The 24,142-nt window shown below is 37.8% G+C and overlaps 1 protein-coding gene and 1 long non-coding RNA gene across 7 annotated transcripts in view; one reads left to right on the top strand and one right to left on the bottom strand.

Moving 5' to 3' along the window:
- The window catches only part of ULK4 (unc-51 like kinase 4), a 225,432-nt gene that overhangs the window by 186,268 nt on the left and 15,022 nt on the right, over positions 1-24,142 (top strand). The window lies entirely within an intron of this gene.
- LOC113954781 lies at positions 16,116-22,555 on the bottom strand. Its single transcript, XR_003530339.1, has 2 exons — positions 22,434-22,555; positions 16,116-16,253 (listed from the first exon to the last, which is right to left on the bottom strand). It is a non-coding gene; the product is annotated as an uncharacterized LOC113954781 (long non-coding RNA).

Raw genomic sequence — 24,142 nt, forward strand, 5'->3', positions numbered from 1 at the left:
CACCTCATTTGTTACTTTTGCTTCAGATGGAAAAGCAGTGAACTCTTATTTGAGAAGTGTTCAGATACAACTATGATAGTAGTCAACCCAGCATATACAGCAATTGAATGCTTCCTGCTGCCTTCTGTATGCACTGTTTCAATTACTAGTAACTTTTTTGTCTGGGAGCTGCTGAGGAATGGGTATCTCTTTGCTCTCTGTTTCTTCTGTTGTGATTTCCTTTGCAGAAAAGTTTTCAAAGTACCGTAAAGTCTCACTGCTCTGTATGAACAGTTAAATTCAGTTTAAATGCCAAGTGACATTTATAACGGTGGTCTAAATTAATCAACTCTGATTTAATGTCACATTTCTGCTATTTCTTTTTGTCTAAATGTGATATCATTGACATTAAGTTATCATTAATTATTATTTAATTTACATAAAAGAATTTCTGTCAGTATACATTGACATTCTAATGCAAAAATTATGGCATTTCTAGTTAAGTAACTACAGGTGTCAATAATTTTCTAGAATTATACTACATAATATGTAATCATCTCCTTATAGTACTTTATTAATACATCTCTAATCTCAAAACCAAAGAGCTGAATATGTGGGAAGAAACTTCTGAGTGACACTGTTAGTGATTTGCCCCTGATGGTGTTTTTACCAGTGCAGCTTGAGTTCAAATCTGATTATTAATTTTAAAATATGGAACAGCTCATAATGATCATTATACACTCCTCTGAAGTCACAGAGTAAAAAAGCCACAAATGTTTTGTTCTCACATTTGAAAACTGAGTTTAAAAAAACCATCGCTTTAACATTGTAGAAATCACTCACTCATGACAATTTAATCACGGGGTTAAAACTGACTGTGATCTAAAGCAAGGGAAGGAAGAGGAGAGTCAAGATAAAAAACAGGTAGAAATATCCCTATACAAGAGCATCTGAGCTTAACTTCAAATAGCATAATTTCTTGGCAGGGATTTGTGCTATCCCTTCCACATACAGAAATGAGACAAATGAGACTGCTACTTAAAAAGTGCAGTTGCATCCTGCAATTTTAAAAAAAAACCCTGATTCAATAGTGTCATTGAACCCAGGAAGAATTACACATAGTTCTTGGAACCTTGAATTTGAAATAGTGGTGATTAAATGTGATCTACTATCCTTTACTTCTCAGTTGAATTAATATTTTTTCTTTTATATTTTTATCACAGTGACGGGTTTTTTTTAACTCTTCTAAATGTACCTGTGCTCTCAAATGTAGCTGGTGTTGATTGGCATGCTTCTACTTAGGTGTCTTAGAATTACAGATGAGAGAGCAACATGATACGGTGTTATGAGTAGTGTCATGCACATCTCTCAAGAAACACATCCTTCATCTATGTGCATATTTGCAGTGTCACTGAAGAGGGAGTCTCCTAGTTTTAATCCTCTTGATTTCTTACTTTTTAGTCTGGATGAACAATAATATCAAAGCAAAAGTCAAATACTACCCTAAAATGTTTTGGCTTATTGAAGATACAGATAAGTAGACTTTGTTTTCAACCTGTGAACTTGTAATGAAACTCAAAGCCAATGTTAATTTTCTTACAGCTCTTGTGGAAATGGCAATGAATATTGATAGGATGTAATGCAAGTCAAATAAATCTTTTGCAGTGGCCATTTATAAAACAAATAGTATTTCTCTTTACTGAGGCTGATGTTTGTTAGGCAAACTGTTTTCATGCAACTATGAAAAATTTCAAGAAAGGAAATGAATGGGATTGTGACAGTTTATATTTTTAGCACTTTTTAAATTTTGAATGGCAGAATAGTAGTTGTAGTGTTGTAATCCATAATTCAAAAATATTTAAGACAAAAGCCATTCCCTTTACATACCTGATGGGGTACCTTACCTATGAAGATTTCAGCCTTGACTTAGCTGTAAAGCTGAACACAACTTTATGGGAAGAAAATATTTAGTGTACATATTTGAATTTGGCAAGTCTACCTTTCTAACTTAATGACTCTGATTTTTATGTATGTTTAACTAGCATTGGTTTATTGATCAAAGAAAAATCTGGGGAGGGAAAGGTATCAAACCAAATGGAATATAATTGGAGAGGAAGAGTTTTAGCAGAAGAGAAACTTTTAATCTTAAATGAAAATTTTATTTCATTTTTATATTCATTTGAAGCATTTGTCCTTTATGAAATTAAATTTTAAACAAAAATGGTTGTTCATAAGTGATATGCTAAGATGCCTCATAAACAAGATTGAAATGTAGAAGACTGTTGGAGATCTTCAAAGGTCAGTTTTGTTCCATTAGTATTATTGTTGTTCTTATATCAAGGAGAATACACTTTACCAATTAATCTGTGTTAATAGTTAGACAGATCTTCAATAACTTTCAAACTCTTTCCTATTTCTGTTGTTAGTCAGAAAAAGGCCACTTGTTTCTGTATGAACTATTTTGCGTTTTAACTAGTCGATACTAAGCAAAATATGTTATTGTGTATGTGTTGGTGTTATTGCAACTAGAAACTGGAGGGGTCATTGGGTTTCTGGCAGGATGAAATTTTCCCATGGAAAAACAAATTATTTCTCCCAAGGAAACCATTTATCTGGTTATGACAGAAACATTTCCGTAAAATATTTGTATTTAATGAGGTAGTAATTTGAAACCACCTGTCTGCCCCATTCAGAGCCATAGGCAGACTTGTTCATTTAGCTATTTCACCCTTTTGTACATCAGTAGAAAAGGTTTCTTCTTACCTTCAAACATAAAATGCCGAAGTATTTATCGCAGCCTTAAACCTCTTCCAGCTCCTACTGGAAGTGCTGACTAATCCTAACAACAGAGGGCGATCCACAGTTCATTGTGCAAGGAATGAGGCTCAGCACTCCTCTAAGGCCATCAGCTTCTGCATGAAGTATTTCTTGGAGTAGTGATGCGTTCAGGCTGTCTGTGGGTCACAGCTGACCTGCAGATGGTGCAGATCTTTTTTTCAAACTGCTGCAGCTTGAGTGTTTTCTGCGTTAAATTAAATAAGGAATTAAATTGTCCAGAGTACTACTGCATGCACTCTGAGCAGAAACTGCACTTTACAGCAAAATACTACCTTGTGTCAGCTTTGAGGAAAGAAGAAGCAAAGGAACTTTTCTAAACTTGGTCAAGACAACTGTTATGGGAATATATGTGCCAGTTTTAGTCTCTGCCTGCAAACACAGGCTGTGAAAACAGCACATCCTTGGGAACAAGGGCATCGAATTTGTCTGTCAGCATCCTATTGCTTGTTCAACACATACACACGAGAAGCATGTCTTCAACTGTGCAGTCTTCCCTTAGGCTTCCTATTTTTGAAAGAGACAGAGACTATTAATACAATTCCAAATCAAGAAAATATTCCAATTCTAATGCCGTAGTGAAGGGCTGTTACTGGTGCAGAATGAGGCAGCTTGATTAGTGCATGGAGAGGACAGAAAACAATTACTGCCTGCTGTTTCACCCGGCATTGCTTTTGGGTGACAAGTAGAGTCTAATTCAAGGATTCACATTTTTATTTGTAAGACATTAGATTGGATAAGTCCCAAACTGTCATTGACTTCTGACCCATCTAAGTTTTATTCTTCTTTGTTAGAAGCAGTCAGTCTTATTTATTGAAAACATGCTAATCTGAAAGGTTATTTTTGGTCTTGAAAACTATACCTGCTCCATTTTCTGCTCAGAAAAGTGAACCTAATTTAGTTTCTGTTTATCTCACTTCAAAGAATTTTTTTCTTTGTTCTTACAATTAGAGCCTGTTGTTTTTAAAAAGAAAGTATCATTTCGAAGGAACAAAATTATTTAAACTAAGATTACATACTGAGCCTTCTGTCAATTATTTTGGTAATGTCAGAATACTTGGTAATGCCTGTCATTTTTTGTTGTTTTAGCCAACATAGCTAGTGATAGAATTGGAAATAAAATTCCTGATTCATAATCCTACAATGTGACCACATAACATAATACTACATTAAAAAGAAATGTAGAGCAATTTAGATTAAGGGGGGGGGGGGAACATACAAAACTGGTGTTAAGCTTCTGTGTGTAGAGTACTAGTCTTTATAGATGCTGTTGGATAGCAAGTGTTCTTGATTCAATTATTGAAGTACTTGTCATGAAAGATGAAACTTAGCAGAACTAAATTTTTGTGTATTTTCAACAGGAAATTACAAATAACCGTTGATCAAATAACACATTGATCCAACTACCATTATCTCAAGGAAATTGAAATAATGTGATTTCAATAAACCTGAAAAGGTCAGCAAATATTAACACAGTCCTCCATACTCTCTTATGTTTATACAATTTTGGCATCTTTTTGCAAAATGGTATGACTGTTACAGGGGAGAGATTTTAGCGCATATTCTGATGAGATGAAGAGTTAAAAACTATTCCAGAAAAGGCATTCATCAAATTATGTGCACTATAAAACGATAATATTGTTGTCTCTTACAAACAGATTTCATGCTGAGATACCTTCACCTTAGTCTGACAATTGAGATGCAAACTAGAGAATAATTTGCAATTTGAGAAGCTGTTGCATAAATATGAGAAACTTGTTCATCTTTTTGGGGTTTTCTTGGTAGCATAGCTCTGTTGCGTTTTTGCACAGTTAATCACATAATGATCTTCCAAGACACAGAAGCAGCATGAAATAGGCTTTTTTATGATTTTAAGTACTTCCCGTGGTCACTAGACTAAAAAAGGCTGAACTTGTATAAATTAGCTAACAGTTAGTAACACAGCAGAGCTGCCTCAGTTTGTACAAGCTAAAAAGTTCTGCTATATTAGTCAAAAAATGCCAGCAGTGGGAAACTTCTACATCCTACTGAAGTTGGTAGACTTTGGGCTTCTTTACTACCTTACCTGATGAGGCCAACAGCTTGGAGTTCCTTATTTTCAGGTATGCAGACCAACTGCTACTTTATAATTATGAGAGAAAGCTCTTGCTGCAAATATCAAGAGAGATGCCAGTGGAGTTTGTTGTGTTTAGAAGTGTGTTGTGACTTTCCATCTACTTCGTCATGTTCTGTATCACAGATTTGTAAACTGAAAATAGGTCTACAATAGTGTTTTAAGTATAAAAGCCTGTTAACACTGTTGCACTCCTGTGGTTGATAAAGCAAAATGGGAATTACAGAAGCCAAGCATTTTGATCAATATATCTAAATTGCACTTTAATAATGGATTACATGTAGGAATTAATAGCGGAGATGTGTTCAGAAGACCAATATGAAGATTGTCCATATTGACTTGTGAGGCACTCTGCTATCCCCATGGGAATAATATGACCACTTACAGAGGTGAGAAGGTTGGGACTTAGGCCAGCAAGACCAGATGACTGGTAAATGCATGGGCTGAATCAAATATTGTCAGTACTTAATGAGCAATGTTTCTTCATTTGCACACTGATGTGTTTACAAACAGTGGTTAGTACCATTTTTATTGAAAGTGATATATGATTCTATATTCTTCTTCTTAACCATACCCTTAGAAAAACAAGAACTTTTTTTTACAAGAATTAATTCCTCCTTGTGTCAGTCCCTTCCACCCACACACCCTGCATATGCACATAGTAATTTAACATGACATTCAGAAAGAGAAAACAAACACTATTTACAATCAAGTCATCAACCTATGTTTTAAAATTCAGATTATAGAAGTTCAGTGCCTGAATTTGCATAGAAAATGTCTGGTTTGCATAATAACTTGAAAACTATTTTCCTTCTCTAATATTTGGTTTTGAACTCCATTTAATCAAAGTTCTTTCTGGAAGCTGCTGAAGCATTAATACTTAATTCTGGTCAAAATATTTGGTTTGGTTATTTTCCATCCTCTTGGATTGCAGTCAGATCTTTTGCAGGCCTCTGGAATCCAGACAATTTTCCCCTGTTCTTGCTTTTTTTTTTTTTTTAATCAATTTTTTAGGCCTTTCTGGTGGAGGTAATAATGGAGACTGAAAACTAAGTTTGAGTCTAAACTGAAATTGTGCCAAATACTTTTCCTGGACCAGTATGTTAACTTTGGAGTTTTTTTTTAGAGGACTTCATAAGGATTTTTTCCAGCCTGTCGTAACAGCTTCAAGCATGTCCTTCTGTTCAGTCAGCAGGACTTTGTATGTATGACACACTGTGGCCAAACTGTACTCTTCTCAGAAACATGTAATTTAAGATGTCAGGAAATTGTAGGTTGGTGTTTGTAAAAAGTCAGGCACATTGAAGTAGCTCTGACAAGCCCTACTGGTACTTTAGACTTTCTTTGTCTCCAAAGATAATGCTTAGCTATGTAATTACCTTCTTTGGAGATATAATTTATTTTCATTCCTTTCCCTTCAATTTTTCTTAACTTGGTGCTTCAATGAATGATATTTTTTTAAGAAAGATAACAATACTGTAACTTCAGAAGTGAAATACTTGCATTTCTGTGAACAATATAGTCAAAATACAGTACCGCAGGCTTTTCTGCACCAATACAGGTGTCAGAATGTGAATTAGGGGAGGTACAGAGAAGTATTACAAAACCAGAATGATTCAAAGACTCAAGGATTTTAGTTACTCAAAATTATTAGATCTGTGAGAATCGTATTGCTTAGGAAAGAGTAGACTAAGAGACTATACTGATTTATTTTGTATCCTGAGAAGATGAAAGAGGGTGAGCTATCAGGTTATTTAGATAAAGTAGGACCAGTGCAGGGAAATACATTAATTTCTCTGAAAGGAGTTGGGGACTAAAGAAACACATGTAGGTTTCATTTCACTTAGAAAACAGCTGAAATATTTAACAATTGTCAGGTGTAGCAATCCAGAAAGTTACTTGCTGTTAGTAGTTAAAAGTAAGGATGAGGTAATGATCCAGATTTATTAAAGCTGAAGTTTAAGTTAAGTTTGGAGTGGAGTCCAGATGTGAATGCTCAGAATTTCAAGAGCTTTTCTTAGGATAAGTCATCTGCCAGAACCAGAAACAGGTCACAAGTTTGTATTGGTAATGGATCAGATTTCATTAACTCCATTGTTTATTTATCACTGCAGATATTTCTGCAAATTGGATCTGAAGTTTCTGTATGATGTCTTTTCTAATAGGCATTTATCAGAATAGATCAGAAAATAGATATAAGTAGTCAAAAGCCAAAGATATGAGTTGGTTTGAAGAGAAGTAATGGAAAAATATCCCTCTGTCCCACAAGCATAACTCAAGTCAGAATAGGCTATAAAGATCACTACTCTGAGGTCTTGACATGCCACACTTAAAAGTGTGCCACTGTAACTGGGTTGGCACAGTTGTGGTGCAAACCTCCCCACTACTGATGTAGCATATGATGAGAGGAAAACTGGGGTGTTTTTGGCAAAGGTAGCAGCTGCCTCAAATCTCTGAGTGACATAAGCCACCTGACAAACACACTCTTATCTCAATCTTGCTGTAATATAAAGCATAAGGATCCAAATAACCTGCTCCATTGAAAAACAAGCAAACAAACAAATCCCAAAACTCCCACCGAAGAGAGACAAATATTTTAAAAACAGCAGCTAGTGAAAGTTAAAAACAAACTAGCATTTAGAAAGATGCTGGTTTAAAAAGACAAACTGTACTGTATACCTGGCAGAGTATTGGTGTGCTGCCATGACTTTTAGGGTACCTATCCACCCAGTTCCAACTGCAGGGTTGGAAGTAAAGGTTTCCCATCCAACTGACATCTCAAAAAATTATTTTTGGATTACAGCCGAATTTCCTCCTCTGCTTAATATAAATTGCTGCTGAGGGTAATTTGAATTTGCCGTGCCAATTTTGTACTGCAGTGAATGAAGAACAGTCACGACTAAATCATCAAGCTGGGAGAACGGTAACACACAGTCTGGTGTACAGCAGTATCTCAAATCACTGCATCTATTTTTGCAGTGACTGTTAGATTGAATATTACATGAAATTAAAATTTTGATTAAAAAAGAAACACAGTTTTTATCTTCTACACAAGTCAATTAATTTATATAAAGACTTTGAGGGAACAGCAGCTTCACAGTTGTCTGTTAATAGGAGTGGAGAAATAAAGGGGTTTTTTATGTTAGGAGTTTTCATAAACCAGGGTGTGATTTCACAAGATTTCAGCTATCATAGCAGCTGAAAGGTTCTGGGCTCACTCTTCTCCCTGGCTCTTCTCCTCCTTTCCACCCCTACCACACAGTTCTGTCTTTGCCTCGCATCAGCTTCTGTGCTCATGGACCTGAAGTTGTACCAGTTCCACTTGCTGACCTGGCCAAGAGCAGCTGCCACCCCAAGTAGTTTTCTGCCACTTTAGCAAGCTGAATTAGTTTAATGGATTTAGTTTGGTTGACTACTGGAACCCATTTCTTTTTGTAATGGCGAAGTCATAATTTGTATCGAGCAATTTAGTAAAGCTGTGCCCTTAGGGTGAGGTTTCATAAGATGCCCAAGCCATCTAGCAACTTGCTGCTGTCAAAAGGAAGAATCCCCCAGGTACATGTTTCCCACTGCTTTCCCTGTACTTAGTGCTGCCCCCTCTTTCAGCTGGTTCAGCTCACTCAACTGGCAGAAAATGAACCCAGCAAACATGTGAACAGCTTTATGTCAGTTTAGTGTTAACTGAACTCAGAGGTATCAGACAAGTGCCAGAGCCAGCATGGCTGTGGACTGGCACTGGGTAGACTCAGTAGGGAAGAAGAGAGGGAGGGAAGCCTCTTTTAGCAGCAGAGTAATGTGAGGTTGGCTCTGCTGGCTTGTGAAACCACATGTTACTTCACACATTAGCACAACCATTTTCTCGTTGTGAAGATGCACTCTGGTATGGAATTCATTTTAAAGATTAAAAAAATATTCTGTCACTCAAAGATACTAAGAAAATATATACCATTTTTTTCTTCCCCCGCAATTAGATGCTTCCAAATCAAAGGTGAAAGACAATAAACAGAATTGGGGTTTGGAGCAGTTGGGAGCCAGAGACTATCTACACTGTGTGCTGAATAAAGGCATTTTTGTTTCTCCAATTTTTTATGCAGTCTAACACTTCTGCAAGGAATGCTGAGATTCCAGCAGTTTCTTCCTTGAAATAAAAAAAAAAAGAATAAAAAAACTAAAAAAGGTGTTTCTGTAGCCATTAACACCCTAATTAACACCTTACTACTTCTTTCAAATGGGCCTGGTAGGAGAGTTGATGGAGCTGTGGCAGCTGGTGACAAAACTTTCCTGGCGAATAAGTTTGAAGTGTGAAAGGGGGAAAAAACATAAAGAAAGAGAGAGCTTGGTTAGCGTCTGTAAAAGTATAAGATGTTGAAAATAGGACAATGAATAAAAGTCAGTGGCTGAATTGCTGCTGGTATCACTTGGAGTGGCTTTGTTGGAGGCAGCACTGCTGCACCACAGACCAAAAGGAGGTTTGCCAGCAGAGCTCACTTGGGGAACCTCCCCCTCAACTCCCCAGCGGAGCACCGCCTTAACTCCATATTCAAGTGGGAATAGTCACAGGGGCAAAGGAATTTTTTGTAGGGATAACTGTGTCTGTGGGAAGGTTCTTGCCAACATTGTTAATCACACAGTTTGACGATTGCTTTAGGCCAGCCTGTGTGTGGGCTGGCGTCAAAAAGGGAGGTCCCAGCCCTGTGTTTCTGCCGCCTCTCTGGTGCCAGTGTGAGCGTGAGTGGTAAACTGTAAAACTAACCTAGGGAGAAAAAGCATGGGAGGGGTTGGCCAGATCTCATCCCTGATTTCTTGCCATCTGATTGCACAAATGCCAACGCTGGCACTGGGGAGGTTGGCTTGGGGGCGGAGGAGGGAAAGGCTCCTTGGCTGCAGTTCTGGCTCAGGCTGTTTTACAGCGATGGAGAACACACAGTGTGTGGGGGGTGGTGGTGGTGGATTTTTTTTATTCTAAATGAATCCTATCATCCTAACACATTTTGGGGTAGAGGTACTGTCCAAGAGGCATTCAGTGCTTGGGAGGCTGGCCTGGTTCTTGCTCCATGTAGGTCAGTGAGGAGTGCAGTCTCTTGTTCCCAGCATATCACTACAGCTACTGCCAGCAAGAACACAGGATTTCTTAATTAATTTTACTCTGTGTAATTCAGCACACACCTAAGCTTCTGCTGGAGTACAACCATAGTTTCCAGTTTAACGATTTATCAAGGCGTGTCATTAATATACAGTTACATATGCTAAGTCCTGTCTTATGTAAGCAATAACACACAACAAGGTGTGTTTTTGTCAGCCACCGTGCATACATCTTGGATGTACTGGGGCGGCAGTGTTGCTGAGGGCTATAACACACCCAGGGTGTGGGTGTATTAGCTGACTAATGCACATTTTTTTGTGTTATTGTGCTTATTAAATATATTGGGGAAAAGTTTTAAAATAAATTAAAATCTAAATTATGAAGAATCAACCCACTGTGTAACTGGAAGTGAGCAAACACATCTCAAAGAAGTAACCAAAACTGCAGGGTTACTTCTACCATTGAAACTCCTCTTTTTGTGTAGCTAAAGGGGGTTGTAGTGATTTTGTGTAGCAGCTCGTAGTTGTGGTGATTTGGCTGTGGAAACAGTCGATCTATATTTACTGACCCATTAGTCCCTAGGACATTACGGTTGCTCTTGCTGAAGTTGTTGTGATCTGAGTCCCAACTCTGAAATTGCTACTCATACATATGGGGGAAAGGTTCATGAGAATGCCCCTCGTTTTCTGTATATTTTATCTGAAATCCATTTTCTGAGTTTTTCCATGTATCTTAGGAAAGAAATATTTTTGCCTTCATATTTGGACCCCTGAAATTTCAGAATGAGCGGTTAATTTTAAATTGAATTAGTAGTTACTTTGATCTTTTTTATGGGCAGGTAATTTTGGTAGGAGCTAGATCAGGTCTTAATGGTGGGTCATTTTCAGTTCATTGAAGAGAGCGTGATACAGCTGCCCAGAGAGTGGTATGATTCTGCTGTGGTTAGTGCTCTTTGCTTCTTGGGAGTCTGCACTTCTATCTCAGATATTTCTCTACTGTATTTTTTAGTATACCTATACCAAGCATCCAGTTTCCAGCTCTGCAATGCTTCATTCTTGCTCAGAGAAGGAACCTGTTATTGGCCATTTTAAAAAATACTATTTTTGCTGGATTTTCAGTCCTTTCGCAATTTAAGGATTTTAATATTTAAAGCTAATTTTGATGATCTTATCATGCAAACACCTGCTTTCCTTCAACTCTGAAACTGGGGGTGAGGGGACAGGTTTGGCTTGGAGAACATTTATTAGATATTCACTTTTGACCTGATGCTAAAAATGATTGAGAACTGGGTGAATAACAGGTGGCAATGTATCAAGGATTCTTGTTCATATTCACTCCGCTATTAATATTGTCTTAGAGATTAAATAACCTACACAATAACCTTCCATTCCACCCAAATCACCTGTTCTTCCAAAACTTTACTTCCTTATTCATTAAAACAAGTTACCAATGAAATGAGAAACTTTAAAACATACTATCATATAGACTTTGTCCCTCCTTTGACTAGAGAAAACTAAGAGTCATTCTGCTGGTGTAAAGGGCATTCAGGAACACTTTTCCAGTAAAAGTACCAAGGTACAATCATGTATTGTTTTGTCTTATGTGGTAGCGATATGCCTGTGCACAAAAACAAAAGAAGTTTCACCATCATGCAAAGCACAATGTTTAATTGCCCTTAGTTTATTTGTGCAATTGAGAATTTGAATATGTTCTTAGCCTAATTACAATGCTATTTTGTTACAGTTAACCCAGCATTTTGCTTCTCCTCTCCATAACTAGTTGATTTCATTTGTTTTTTTCCCTCCATACCTTGTGCCTGATCTAAGTTCTACAGAACTTGCCACATCTATATTTTGCCTTGCATGCTGTGGCCTGGTTCTTGTAAACCAGACCTTTGACCACTGCTAAGAGTACAAATAAATAATATTAGTGACTGTTATATCTGTGAATCAATAAGGTTAGAAAAGACCATTAAGATAATCAAATCCGATTGTTAACCTAAGACTACTGAGTCCACCACTAAACCATGACCCTAAGCATCACATCTCTCCAGGTTCTGCTTAAGTTGCAAAATAAAACTTCTTTATTTTTCTTTTTCAGTTACCATAAGTATGAGAATAGGTAAGCTGTTTTCTTACTGTGAATAAGAGGTTTTAGAAAATATCACCTTTACTAGTTATACCAGAAGGTTTTACTATGTGAACATGTTTGTTGTCTTAGAAGTCTTCCTGGAAACCACGGGTAAAGAAAATTTTATCTTTCAGAATGTTCTCTTTTATGATCTGTCATCCTTAGTTAAGAGTCCTTGACAGGGCAGAAAACAAAAACTTAACTTCCAATGAATATGTAAAGAATTTACCCTAAGCAATTTAATAGCAGTGTTAGAAGCAATCCATTGTGGGAAAGTGACAAAAACTGTATATTCCAGTGGCAGGAGGTAGAAAGTTATCTTAATTATTTATCTTCAGTCATGGTAAAATTATTGCAAGCAGATAGTTAGCATCTACCTCTGCAGCTTTAGAATTGGAAAATAAATCACAACCTGTGTTAATTGGAACTCATTTTGACACGTTACAGAATGCTGGTATCAATGTTATATGGCATTGTGCTTCAAAATTAAAATTTGTTTAAAAGTGGTTATTAAATTTTCCCTCAAGAACTGTAGCTCAGCTCCTGCATTTATCTTGATAAATTGGAAAGTTGTTGTTTAGGAGAATGAATGAATGACTAAAGAAATCTGCTTGCTATTGTTAGTGTAGTTTACATACTATAGTACAAACCACTGACATGGGTATGTTTTTCCTGTCCAGTATAGTTGTAAATCCTTGGTCAAAGTTATTACTCATCTTAACTGGTTCTCCTGTATGTGATAGAAGTATTAATGGGTATGATTTCAGAGAAAAAAATTCTATTGACTTGATGAGGTCCGTATAGATTTAATTTTATTTCTAAAAATAAGGATATGTCATGCAGAAAGTTACAAAGTTTCTGTATTAATTCCAGCTTATTCTATGACCTTAAAACTTATCTAATATCCCAGAAGCCGTAGTAACTATTTTTTGTTTAAAATTACTTTGACAAGGCCACTATTAACAACAGCATGAGTAACTTGATTCAAAAGAAAATAATTTCATTTGAGAGACTTGTGAAGACAGAACCTTGTATGTTTGAGTTTTGCTTGAAAAGCCTAGTGACAGATAGCCACTCAAGGTGTGCATCAGTAACAGACTCCTCTGCCCCTTAGTCCCAGCTAAGATGAAGCTACAGCTGAGAAACTCTTAACTCTTAGTACCCTCAGTAAGAGCAAATCAAATCAGCATAGCCTCACCGTGGAAGGACCAGTTGAAATGAGGAGTTGGGAGTGGACTTGAAATTGTATCTGTAGAATATTTTTTCATTAGAGCTGTTTTATCACATATAGTTGGTAATTTATTGTGGGAAAACCTTGAATCTGTATTTTTATTGTGTTCTCTTTATATTGCTACAAATATTCCATAATGAACTCGATATTGCTTGACAGTATGAAATATTGTACCTGGGTAATATTCCCATTACAAGCTTACTCCTTATGTTGATTTTTATTTATCTGAATTTCCTACAAGGGAAGTAGAGTTAGAAGTCCAGGAGAGCCACTATTCAACTGGGATAGATAAAGAGGAACATTTCTAAGTGTGTCCCATTGGGTCTACTCAATGGAGCTGAGTAGACTGAACTGTAGTGGGCAGGAGATGCTTCGCAGCCTTTGTGCGCTCCTGTTGAAACTGTGGTAGCAACAGACATATTTAAACATCTGTCATCAGTGTTATTCAAGTATAATTTCTATAATAATGGGGAGACAGGGAAGACAGACAAAGCTATCCTGGGAAGTCATTTACGGCAGCACAATGCTTAGGACAAACACTGTGGTGATGCTAGTGAGACAGAACATGCTAAAAGCATGTTATCCAAAAGACAGCAGAATATTTATCTATTATTCTCCCTTGTGGTATAGACAGGGTATATATGGCATGTGTGGTTGCTTATTATTGGGGTTTTCTGACGTTTTCCGTGTTACCTGTAACTTCGGGATGTTTCATCTGTGATTTTTCATAATAGGTGTTGGCCTCAGGTTGAAATTTTCCTACGCTGTTCTTGATGAAGCTTTCAGTTTTCTGGAAGATTGCTAAGAGGTATTATGTTATTATTATCTGGTCATAATTTTAAAAATTCAAATGCCTTTTGTTTAACTCTGCTTTTCTGAGAACTTACTGCTGGTGGCAGGAACTTGACTTCTGTTTTGACAATGTGGGTCTTGCCATCCCTTGAAATCTTTTCCTATTTGAAATGTTTTTAAAATCTTGAAACCCTTAAACATAACAGCTTGTTATGTGCTCAGTAAAGATTTCTTCTGTATTAGAAACAAATATCTCAAAATTCTGTTCTTTCTGAGTGTGCTAAAGCCTCTTGCAGCTAAGCAGCTGATTGTACAGTCCCTCAACAGCTGCTGCTTCCATTTAAACACTGTGTGCATCATCCCAATCTGAGATGGAGCCTGGACCTTATCTTCTCCACTCCTGTGTGTAATAAGGTTGTTAGTATGCCACGCCTAAAAATAAGTATATTCCAGTGCAGAGCAAGAGAGTGAAGTGAGAGCCTGCATTTCGTGATTCTTGCTTTGGGCTAAAATGAAACAGAGCTACAGAACTGAGAGTAGAACTTCAAATTTCCCAGTACATTCTGGGTCACAAGAGCCAATGGTCTGGAAAATGTAAATTTAATGCCTGAGCTAATGTTTTCATGTCTATTGATTTATTGTGATCTAATGTTTGAATTCCCACTGGTTGGTCTTCTTCATGGTCTCGTGGAATCAAATCAACAACTGGGGCAAAATCAAAGTGCTATCTTTTAGCCAGCTCTTTAAAATGTGTACTTCCTTTCCCACATGTGTATTTTCTGCGCTCTCTTTAGAAGTCTGCAGCTGAAAACTTTGCTTTATGTTTTCATCAATCTTAAAAACTCTCAGAAATCTCTTAAAATAGGGAATCCATCTTCCTATAAGGCATATTCAGAAAAGTGTGTGCAAAAGAGGGGCATAATAATCAAATAGTAATTCTGCAATATTGACTACAGAATTCATTATCAATTACATAATAGCTGAAATTACTACTAGTGTTGTGGTAACCAGAGATTTGGGTTTTGCTGCTTCTGCATCTATGCTGCATCTATGTATGTGTAGAATTCATATCTAAAGGCAGTGTTTGTGTCACATTCAGTGATAAACTATTATTGTCAAGGACACTGACTCTCCTCAAACTGACTGATAAAACATGCTGGTTTTCAAGGATCTCTCACCTCTGCCTATCAATTTACAGGCCGTGCAGTGCTTTGGAGACTGCACTTGTTTCACTGCTTGACGATCTCTGCTGTGGAAGGGGAATGACTCCATATACTGACCAGTTACCCATGTTGCAAAATACCAGACTGGAATGATTTCTTACTGAAAGGCTATAAAAAATGGTATCTAACTGATCTTTCAGTTATTCTGGATGGTGTGCTGTAGTTGTACGCATCACTGTGAAGCATAGGTCATATTTGTTTAGTCTCTCTGCGTCTGACAGATATTCAGTAGCTGAAGCATGCAACCTTGGGCAGTTGAAGAAATGTCGATGAAAGTGCGGGCAGCTGACCGGGATGCCAGGGCTGAACCAGCTTTCTCATTTGAAGAGAAGTAGGATATTTCAAGTTTGTGGCTTGAGAGTCTTGATTAATCATAAGAGCTTCTGAATGTCCCTGTGACAGTTTTTCATCTGGTTGGTTTTGTGGACTTTTTTCAAATCTATACCTTGTGAAAATACTTCTTGGCTATTTCAGATGCATCACTACAAAATCCAAAGTTTTGGAATGCTGAGCTTAGAATAATTTGATGTGTCTAAAGGCTTCTAAATTACATTTAGTTGATGGAGAAAATTGTCTGTTTGTTACATTTTGCATTTTGAAACTTCTGAATTTGGCATATGATTTACATTTATGCATAGATTTCCTTTTTAGAAAAAACATTTATTGGTTTGAACATATCTTAAGTGCCTCAGGTATTCCTTCTGTCCTTTTGCAATTCTGAAACACTGGTTAAATATGAACATAATTTTTAATTAGGTTTCCCCAGTGCTGAACTTGCTGCAGTCTGGTCTGTTCTCCATTAGTTTACTGGTCAGAAGTTGTTGACCTTTAGATTATGCTACAAAATCCATCTGTTGCTGCAGGCTTCTGTAAAGAGAGATGTAAAGAAATATTATCTCCTGTCAGTCAGCTATGTAAACAAACTCAAATATAGGCAGCAGCTCAGTTTCCAAGATCTGAGTTCATTCAAAATAAGGAGAGAGAGGAGATGCTGTGAACCAGTGCTCCCTATTCACTGGAGAATCCTTTCTCAGCTGTTGTGCCCTAGTAAAATGCCATTGTCCTATTTTCAAATCCCCCCTGCTTTCCATGGGAGAAGCTTCTCTGTGGATAACCCCAACCACTAATTAAATCCTCTCCTGTGATCTAGGAAGAAAAAGGCCATAACCTCCATTTGCTTATCTATCCATGCCCTCCCCATTGCCAGCTTTCAGCTTGTTCTTATGGCAGTCTCACCCAGGAGACTTCTTTGTTAGCAATCTGGTATTTGCACTTTTTGTTATGTACCCGTCAGTTGTCTATTTCCATACCCTAACCACTCTTTGACATTTCCCCTCATTTAGTGCTTTCTGTCCCACAGCCTCTAAGACTATCTAGAGAACTTACTCTCATTTTTGCCCCCCTGGTGTTGGTTGGAAACATACTCAACGTTCTTTGGTTTACTGATAAACTACAAGTTAGTGGCCCTAATGTGTTTTAAATATGGTTGTTCCTGTAACTTTTACTCATATAAATGCCACTGATGTGTCTGAAGTTTCTGAGTCCAATTTAAAATGAGACTGACAAATAGTTTTCCTAATTACAAGTGATGTTCTTGCTCCTTCGCCTGCATTACATTAATTGTCAATGCCTTTTAATTATGTAAATTTTCCTCCACTAATATGGTAAACACACTGTTCTCAAGACTGTTTTGGTTATGTTCTCAGATGTGTTTGCAACATTTTCTAATTTTAACTTCCTATGTTTTATTAGTATCTCAACTCTAAACCTGTGATTTCTGTTTATCATTGAAATGTTATCATGTCTTAGCTTTGCTGCACTGACATGTCCTATGACAATAATATTATTGAATTTATCTTATGTCTTTATTAGAAGTTTTTGTTTAATTTAGAAAATGAAGAAAGGTTTTGCTTTTTTTGGCTCTGAGCATCTATTCAGAAAATTCCCACAATCTATGCCCATCACAAAATTATCCTCTCACACTTTTGTGAATCTGAGTCCTTTTCACTGCCTTGTTATCCTTTTAAAAAGTGCTTCCTGGTGGTGCTCACATTAAAGGAGAAGAAACACACCCATAATTTGTTCTCAGAGTCAAAACTAGATATGTTATTATGATATATTTGTGTGCTTTTCCTATATATATGCTACAAATACATGGGATCATGGTCTTTGAATACTTTTCTCATTTCCATTTTCATAAGCAAATTCAGAAACTGCACCATACAAGAAATGTCGCTCTGAGTGTCAGTTTTGAGGAGAGTCCCTCTGGGGTGTGAAATTTTGGATAGAAATGTGATAGAGGACAGACACAATTAGCAAGTGTCTTATTTCCTATGATTTCCCTTGAAACATTTTCTGGATAAAGCTCCTGGAGATAATTTCAAAGTGATGAGATAGCTTACCTCCACATGAGGGGTCCATCAGAAGACTTCTTAATGTGTGTAACATTCTATCTGTCTTAGAATGTTTATGTCCATAAATATTGCGGTGCTAAGAAAAGCTCGTTGGAAATCTATAGTGGTAATTTAGATTACTGTTTGTGGCATTCTACCAAGTTGACTAGTATGTGTTATTTAGCAAGGTCAGTCATCCAAGATGTGTACTTTACAAAAACTTGTCTCATAAGAGACAAAGATGCCACTCTTCATGTTTATGGATAGTCCTCATAAATAGCTTGTCAGTTCATCAAATGAACATACATCATCTGCCATGAAGGTAGTCATTCATCACTATTTACAAAGGTTTTGAGAAAGTACTGTGTCTTTGCGTAAGACTTCATTTTCTAGACTGGCACATGAAGTATTTCTCTGAAGACAAGAAGAGGGAAAATCTTGTACTTATACCACAAAGATCATTTTTCAGACTTCTGATTTTTGTCTCTGTAAGTCACACAGTTTGATCACCTCAATCTGGTTTTTAGATATATAGAATTGTCTAAAACATTTAAGGTGTTACAGAAAGAGATTTTGGAACAATTTCATGAAGTGAGTAGTAACAGGTCAGCTGGGCCCAATGGTAACTGTCAAAGAAATTGTTGAGCCTGTAGTTGTGGTATGCAACTTATCAGATAAACCATTATCTATACTAAGATGTTTAAAAGGGCTCCAGGGGTTGTTCTGACAATTAACTCTGGCTTCTCTAAGGCTGAACTGTTAGGAATGATAATAGGGAGAGAATGGGTAAACAGAAAGATAAATATAGCAAATTACATAATAGTCAATATAACATCTGTGGAGGGAAGTCATATTTAACCAGATTCTCTGCGTGAGTCAATAGTATGTGAAGAATTGTAACCCGGTTTGTATCGTGGACTGGGAGTTTGAAAAGGCATTTCTTAAGGCTTCTCAGTAGAACTTCCTGGAGCACCTAAGCTGCCATGAGAGACAAGTTCTTTTCACAGGTTAATAGCAGCCTAAATGATAGAAAATTATAAATGGCTAATATTGCACCATAAATGTAGATTACTGTCATAAGCCCACCAGGATCTTTGCTCTGCAATGCATTCATAAATTACCTGGAAAAAGAGTGCTATGACAAAGATTTTTTATGATACAGAGTTGTTCAAAATTAAGGCTGATTGTGAAGAGTTGCAAAATATTGAAATCAAAATATTGATTGAGTGGGTGACAGAATTGCAGATAACATTCAGTAATGATAAGTACTGAATAACGTATATAGAGAAAAATCCTTCTAACTATTATACAGGCCTTGAGGCTTGCAGAACAGTGATCCCAGAAAAATGTCCACAAGGCCAGAAATTAGTAAGGAGCTCCCCTGTGGCTGGTCATCTCCTTTTGTAGACTGCTACCTGGTGTCTGTAATGGCCATGAGCTCTTAATTTTGGGTAAGGTCAGGCAACAGTCATTGTTACAATGACCCATCAGATGACATACGCTTTATAGAAGCCTTTTGGAAGCTTGGGCCTGATAGGAAGGAAATATCTTTTTCTCATAGTACAGGTGCTGGGATGTAGAGAAGGTGTGTGCCAATGCTTGTGCTGCAGCAACAGGAAAAGTAGGAGTTGGTGGAGGTCTGTTGCAAGCTGTCATCCAGTGCAAGGTATTTTGGAGCCTAAAGGTACCTGCCTTACCCACCCCAGCATATTGAGTGACAGGAGAAAGAGTGTAAAGTCTGGTCCAGAGAGACCACTAAGCCTGAAGCACGTTTCTCTGATCACGCATCCATCTTCTTTGGGAGGGGAATTGGATCGTGTACATACATCTACTGCTTGAAAAAGTAGAAGGATATCAGGAAGCATGTTAGCAGCCTTCTGGCAGAGAACGACACCCCTCTTACAGATCCACAGGAAATGCAAGAAAAGAGGGCTCTGTATGTACACCTTTTCTCTCTGGGTCTGATTCATTCTAGTGCTTGCCAAGCCTTGTATTCATGATTGATCATGAATGTTCAGCATGGAGACTGGGAACAGCTGGAGCTGCAGGAGGAGGTTTAGGCAGGGAAGATAAGACCGAGTACTGGTGTTGTCTCAGCACCTAGATGAAAACCCAATAGGAAGACAGGGGATCATCCATTCCTTTGATTACAGAAATCAGCCCCATGACCTTGAGTTTCTAGAAAGGTGGTAGCCAAGTACTTTTATCTTCAGAATGGATTTTTTCCTGGCACCTGCTAAGGGGGTCTCATCCTTCTCACCAGCCATATTTCAGAGGACCACATCCAGGGCTTCCTCAAGGACTCTGAGAGTACCGATGGTGGTGGTTGTTGCCTTCTTGTATCACTGTCTCTACACACAGGCTGTCCTGGGAGATGGGGCTGTGGATGTGTCAGTGAGCTCCTCTAATGATGTGAAGGAACGTGACACCTGTCATGAATTAAGTTTACTGCTTTTGTCCCCTAGGACAAATTTCCAGCACCTGCTCATGGGCATCTGTGGAGGGATGGCTGACAAATTGGGTTTGGAATGACCAGGATACAGAAGGCAGTGCGCAAGGGGAAGAAAGTAAGAGAGGATTAGCAGGAGAGGAAATGGTATCTTCTTTACCCTTTTCCACATATTGTAGTGTCCCTCTTTACCTCTGCTGAGGAACCTGTGTGATGTTTGGTGGCTTTGACCAGCTGTGCATATCTGCTGTAAAGGGGTCATCTTAGAACCTGCGTTAGCTTTTTGATGGTGCCATGGACGGAAAGATCTGTGGATGATCAGCAGCTTCCATTAATTAAAGGGACCACATTGCTTCTTCCTGTTCCGAGGGGCAATCTCTCTGGATTTGTCCTAGGACCTAGCACAGGAAGAAGCTGTTATCCCTGGTAGAGAAACGAACTCAGTAGAGGGATCGTTTGAAAGATGCAAAAAAGAACTTATGTAGCCTTCCCCATTCCATGCAGTGCCACCCAGCACATGGCTGGGTCTTGCTCTGATAGCTCTGAGAGGTTCTCTGTGTGCACATGTGTGGTAAGTGAGGGAGGTTCTTACAGGGAGAAGGGACTTGGATTATGGGGTGAAAGGAGTACTTTTTGGGAGGAAGGAAAGAGCTCTTTAAGGGGAACAGGCTCTATTCCTTCTATGTCAATTAATGTGTGGCCAACACACTGATTCATACACAGGTAAAGGTCAGTCCATCTGCATGTGGGCAGTCAACTGACTGTGGGCTTAGTTTGCAGGGTAGCAGTTTGAGATAGTTGTATTAGGTACCGAGAGCAAAGAGTTTTACTCCTAGGAGGTGGTCTCAACCTGACCCAGTAGTCAGCACAGGGAAACAGTACTATGTCAAACAGTTGATCTGTCACAGATCCCATTAGTAAATCAAGAGTCACAGTAATAAGAGTTGCAAATAGTTCATAGGCTAAAGTATGTTCAAACAAAACAAAACATCTGTAAAACAACTATGACTAGTAAGTTAATTAAAATGATACATTTCCTGTAATTTATGAGTGAAACTAGGTTCTAAATTCACTGAGCACATAAATGATTGGAAATGATTAATTGGCTTCTATTAAATGAGAAGGAGAACTAGAGAGTGCTATGTTCTGAGCAACTGACATGTGATAATGACTGCTCCTGCAGAAAAGCATAATAGAAAGTAGTCTGAGTCACTCATTAACATCTACCACTGCCCTTTCTGTAAATTATAAGTCATTAAAGCCCAATATAGCTACTCTGGAACTTAAATAATAATTTTTACCTTACTAAAATGTTTAATTTGAATTTACTGTAGTAGTCTTAGAGGCTGAAACTCTTATTTTAAACAGGTTGGGGAAAGTAAACCTCATCCAGAAAGTCAAAGCCTTGCTTTATATTGCTGTATTGAGGGATAATAGTTAATATAAATTGTTTCATTGTCAATTCATTCCTTGGTTTCATTACAAAGAGGGATGATTTTCCTGGCAGTTCAATGCTCTAGTGCTCTTAAAAGGTGTATCTTCTAAGAATAGTGTGAGAACATCACCTCATTTTTTACAAATCATCAAATGTCCACCAGTTGGGGGATCTTTGTGTTGGATTGAATTTAAATCAGCAGTTTAGATGTGAAAGACTCAATATCTCATTAGCAATCCCTTGATCCACCCGGTTCCCCTGGGTGCTGTTTTAGGATGATAATCCCAATCATTCTTCAAATCTTTATAAGCAATCAGTTTTAAGTGCAACTCTTAGAAGATAAGGCTTTTCCTGCTAGTTAATTTTACAAAAATACACAAACCAAAAAAAGCAACACAGGTGAGCGAGGAGCTTTGATCAGACAGGTATTCTTTTTAAGTTAGATTTAGTCATTTTAGATTTTGTTTCTGCATGTCTGATACTATGCTAAAGGATAATCCAAATGCAGTATTAAAAAAAGGGTGAAGATCTTCAAAATTAACCTTCTAGCCAATTCAGATTGGGTTGAGTGCTTGAAATAGTACAGTAAATCTCTCTTTAATGTACAAAATTATTTTTATCCTCACGTAAAGGTAACTTCCAGGTACCTTAACCTTACCAAAAAAAGGATCATAGATTTGGCTGAACTTCAAATCTCCTTTAAAATTCAAAAATCCTCTGACAAAGCACAGAGACTTTCTTTAAAATCTCATTGTCACTATCTCGCTTACGATAGTAGTTTACTTAATAGAGTGCCACTCATGCTACTTGTTCTCTCTGTTATGTGGTCAGGCCCTTCATAGGTCTTTGCTGAAAGCTGGATTTGCTGGTGTCAATAGTAATTGAGTTTATTCCTTTTCCTGGAACAGTAATGAGATCATCCCATCAGCTTTGTGTTGTGACGTGATTAAGTTTGCACTGTGACTCAGTTACCTTGTCCTGGAGGACAAAGTTGTAAGATTGACGGCCATCGTGGGTATAGGAGCAAAAGACAGTATGTTGTGGCAGACATCTAGGTGCTCATTCTGCATCTGAAAACATTGTGGTTTTAAAAGGATGCAATGTAAGAGTATGTAATGACTTCTTGTTTAACAAGAATCTGTCTGCCTGCGTTTCCATAACTGTGTTAATATTTAAATTATTGACCTAATCAGGTTAAGTGTAAGGGCTGCAACATCTAATTTTAAGGCACACCTTGTTCATGGGAGTTGTGCAATGGCAAATGCAAAACACTGATGTAATTAGCTGCTCATCATCAAAAATATCTGAGGAGTTTAAACTTGAAACCTCTAAAAGAAAATGAAGTGCTTTATAAAGGTAAAAATGTTTTATTTTTAACCTGTGCATATTTATTATGAATACCTCTGTGTGATAATAGTACTTTACGATTTTTTTTCCCATAATCAAAGAGAAAATGAGAGGAAAAAATACCCAGTTCGCAGCCTGATCAGATCATACCTGAAAGCTGGGCTGCCAGTAGCCAGTTTGTACACAGTTCCATACAACTGTCTGTTCAGCTGAAGCCAAGACTGCACAAGGGGCGGTGCTGTAAGCTGGGTGTCAAGTTCGCTGCCCATCTGTGTGGGCACAGTTTGTCAGAACCCTTGCATTCAATAGCATTGCCTTTAGTCAGTGATATCCATTCCTTGAACGCTACATTCACCCACAAGATAAAAGCAAAAATCAGAAGCACGTATAAAATAAAATGTTTGTTCTTCTACCCCTGGAAGAAAGAATTGTTTATTTCAAGGTTGAAGTTTAACTTGTCTCAGCAGGCATTTCATAGCCAGATAAACATGGCATCACAAAGCTGGTTAACATTCAGCCACAGCTGCTGGACTCATATTTAATAAATGTTTTCCCTAGGACTTGCTCTGCACTTTTAGAGAAAAGTCACTTCCCTAATTTTTTCTCAGTAGACATTGACTTCTAGGCTGTTTGTTCAAGATAAACATCAAAATGAGGATGCAAAGGTCAGTCTGCTGTATTAGAGAGTTACAAAGAGAAACAGTGAGTTTTGCTTCCAGAGAATGCTCTCCGATACAAATTAAATGTTTTACTTCCTATAGGAAAAAGGATTTCTTCTTTGGAAATTCAGCAGATTTTGTGTTTACGCGACAGATTCCACCTTTTCTGTGGACTTCTTTGCTGAAAGTTTTCTTTTCAGCTTTCCACCTCTTTGTCTCCACCTTTTAATGACAAAAGTCTGGGAGCTCATGCTAAAGGCTCTGAGATGCTGACTGCAGTGGAGTCTGAAGCCCTGCCTGGTCTGCCACCCCCTCCCTTTGCTGTGCTGCCTCTCTGCTGTCCCCAGTTAACAGACCTGGAAACCTGTCTGATCCCAGCATTCATGCAGGCCCACCTTCATTGACTGTTCAAGCTAAGCTGTGAACAAGAGCGAGATGAAAACAGGGATCTTATTCTCCCTTTCCTGTTTTGG

Source organism: Corapipo altera, unplaced genomic scaffold (assembly GCF_003945725.1).
Source record: "Corapipo altera isolate COAL_440 unplaced genomic scaffold, ASM394572v1 44b, whole genome shotgun sequence".
NCBI classification, from domain to species: domain Eukaryota; kingdom Metazoa; phylum Chordata; class Aves; order Passeriformes; family Pipridae; genus Corapipo; species Corapipo altera.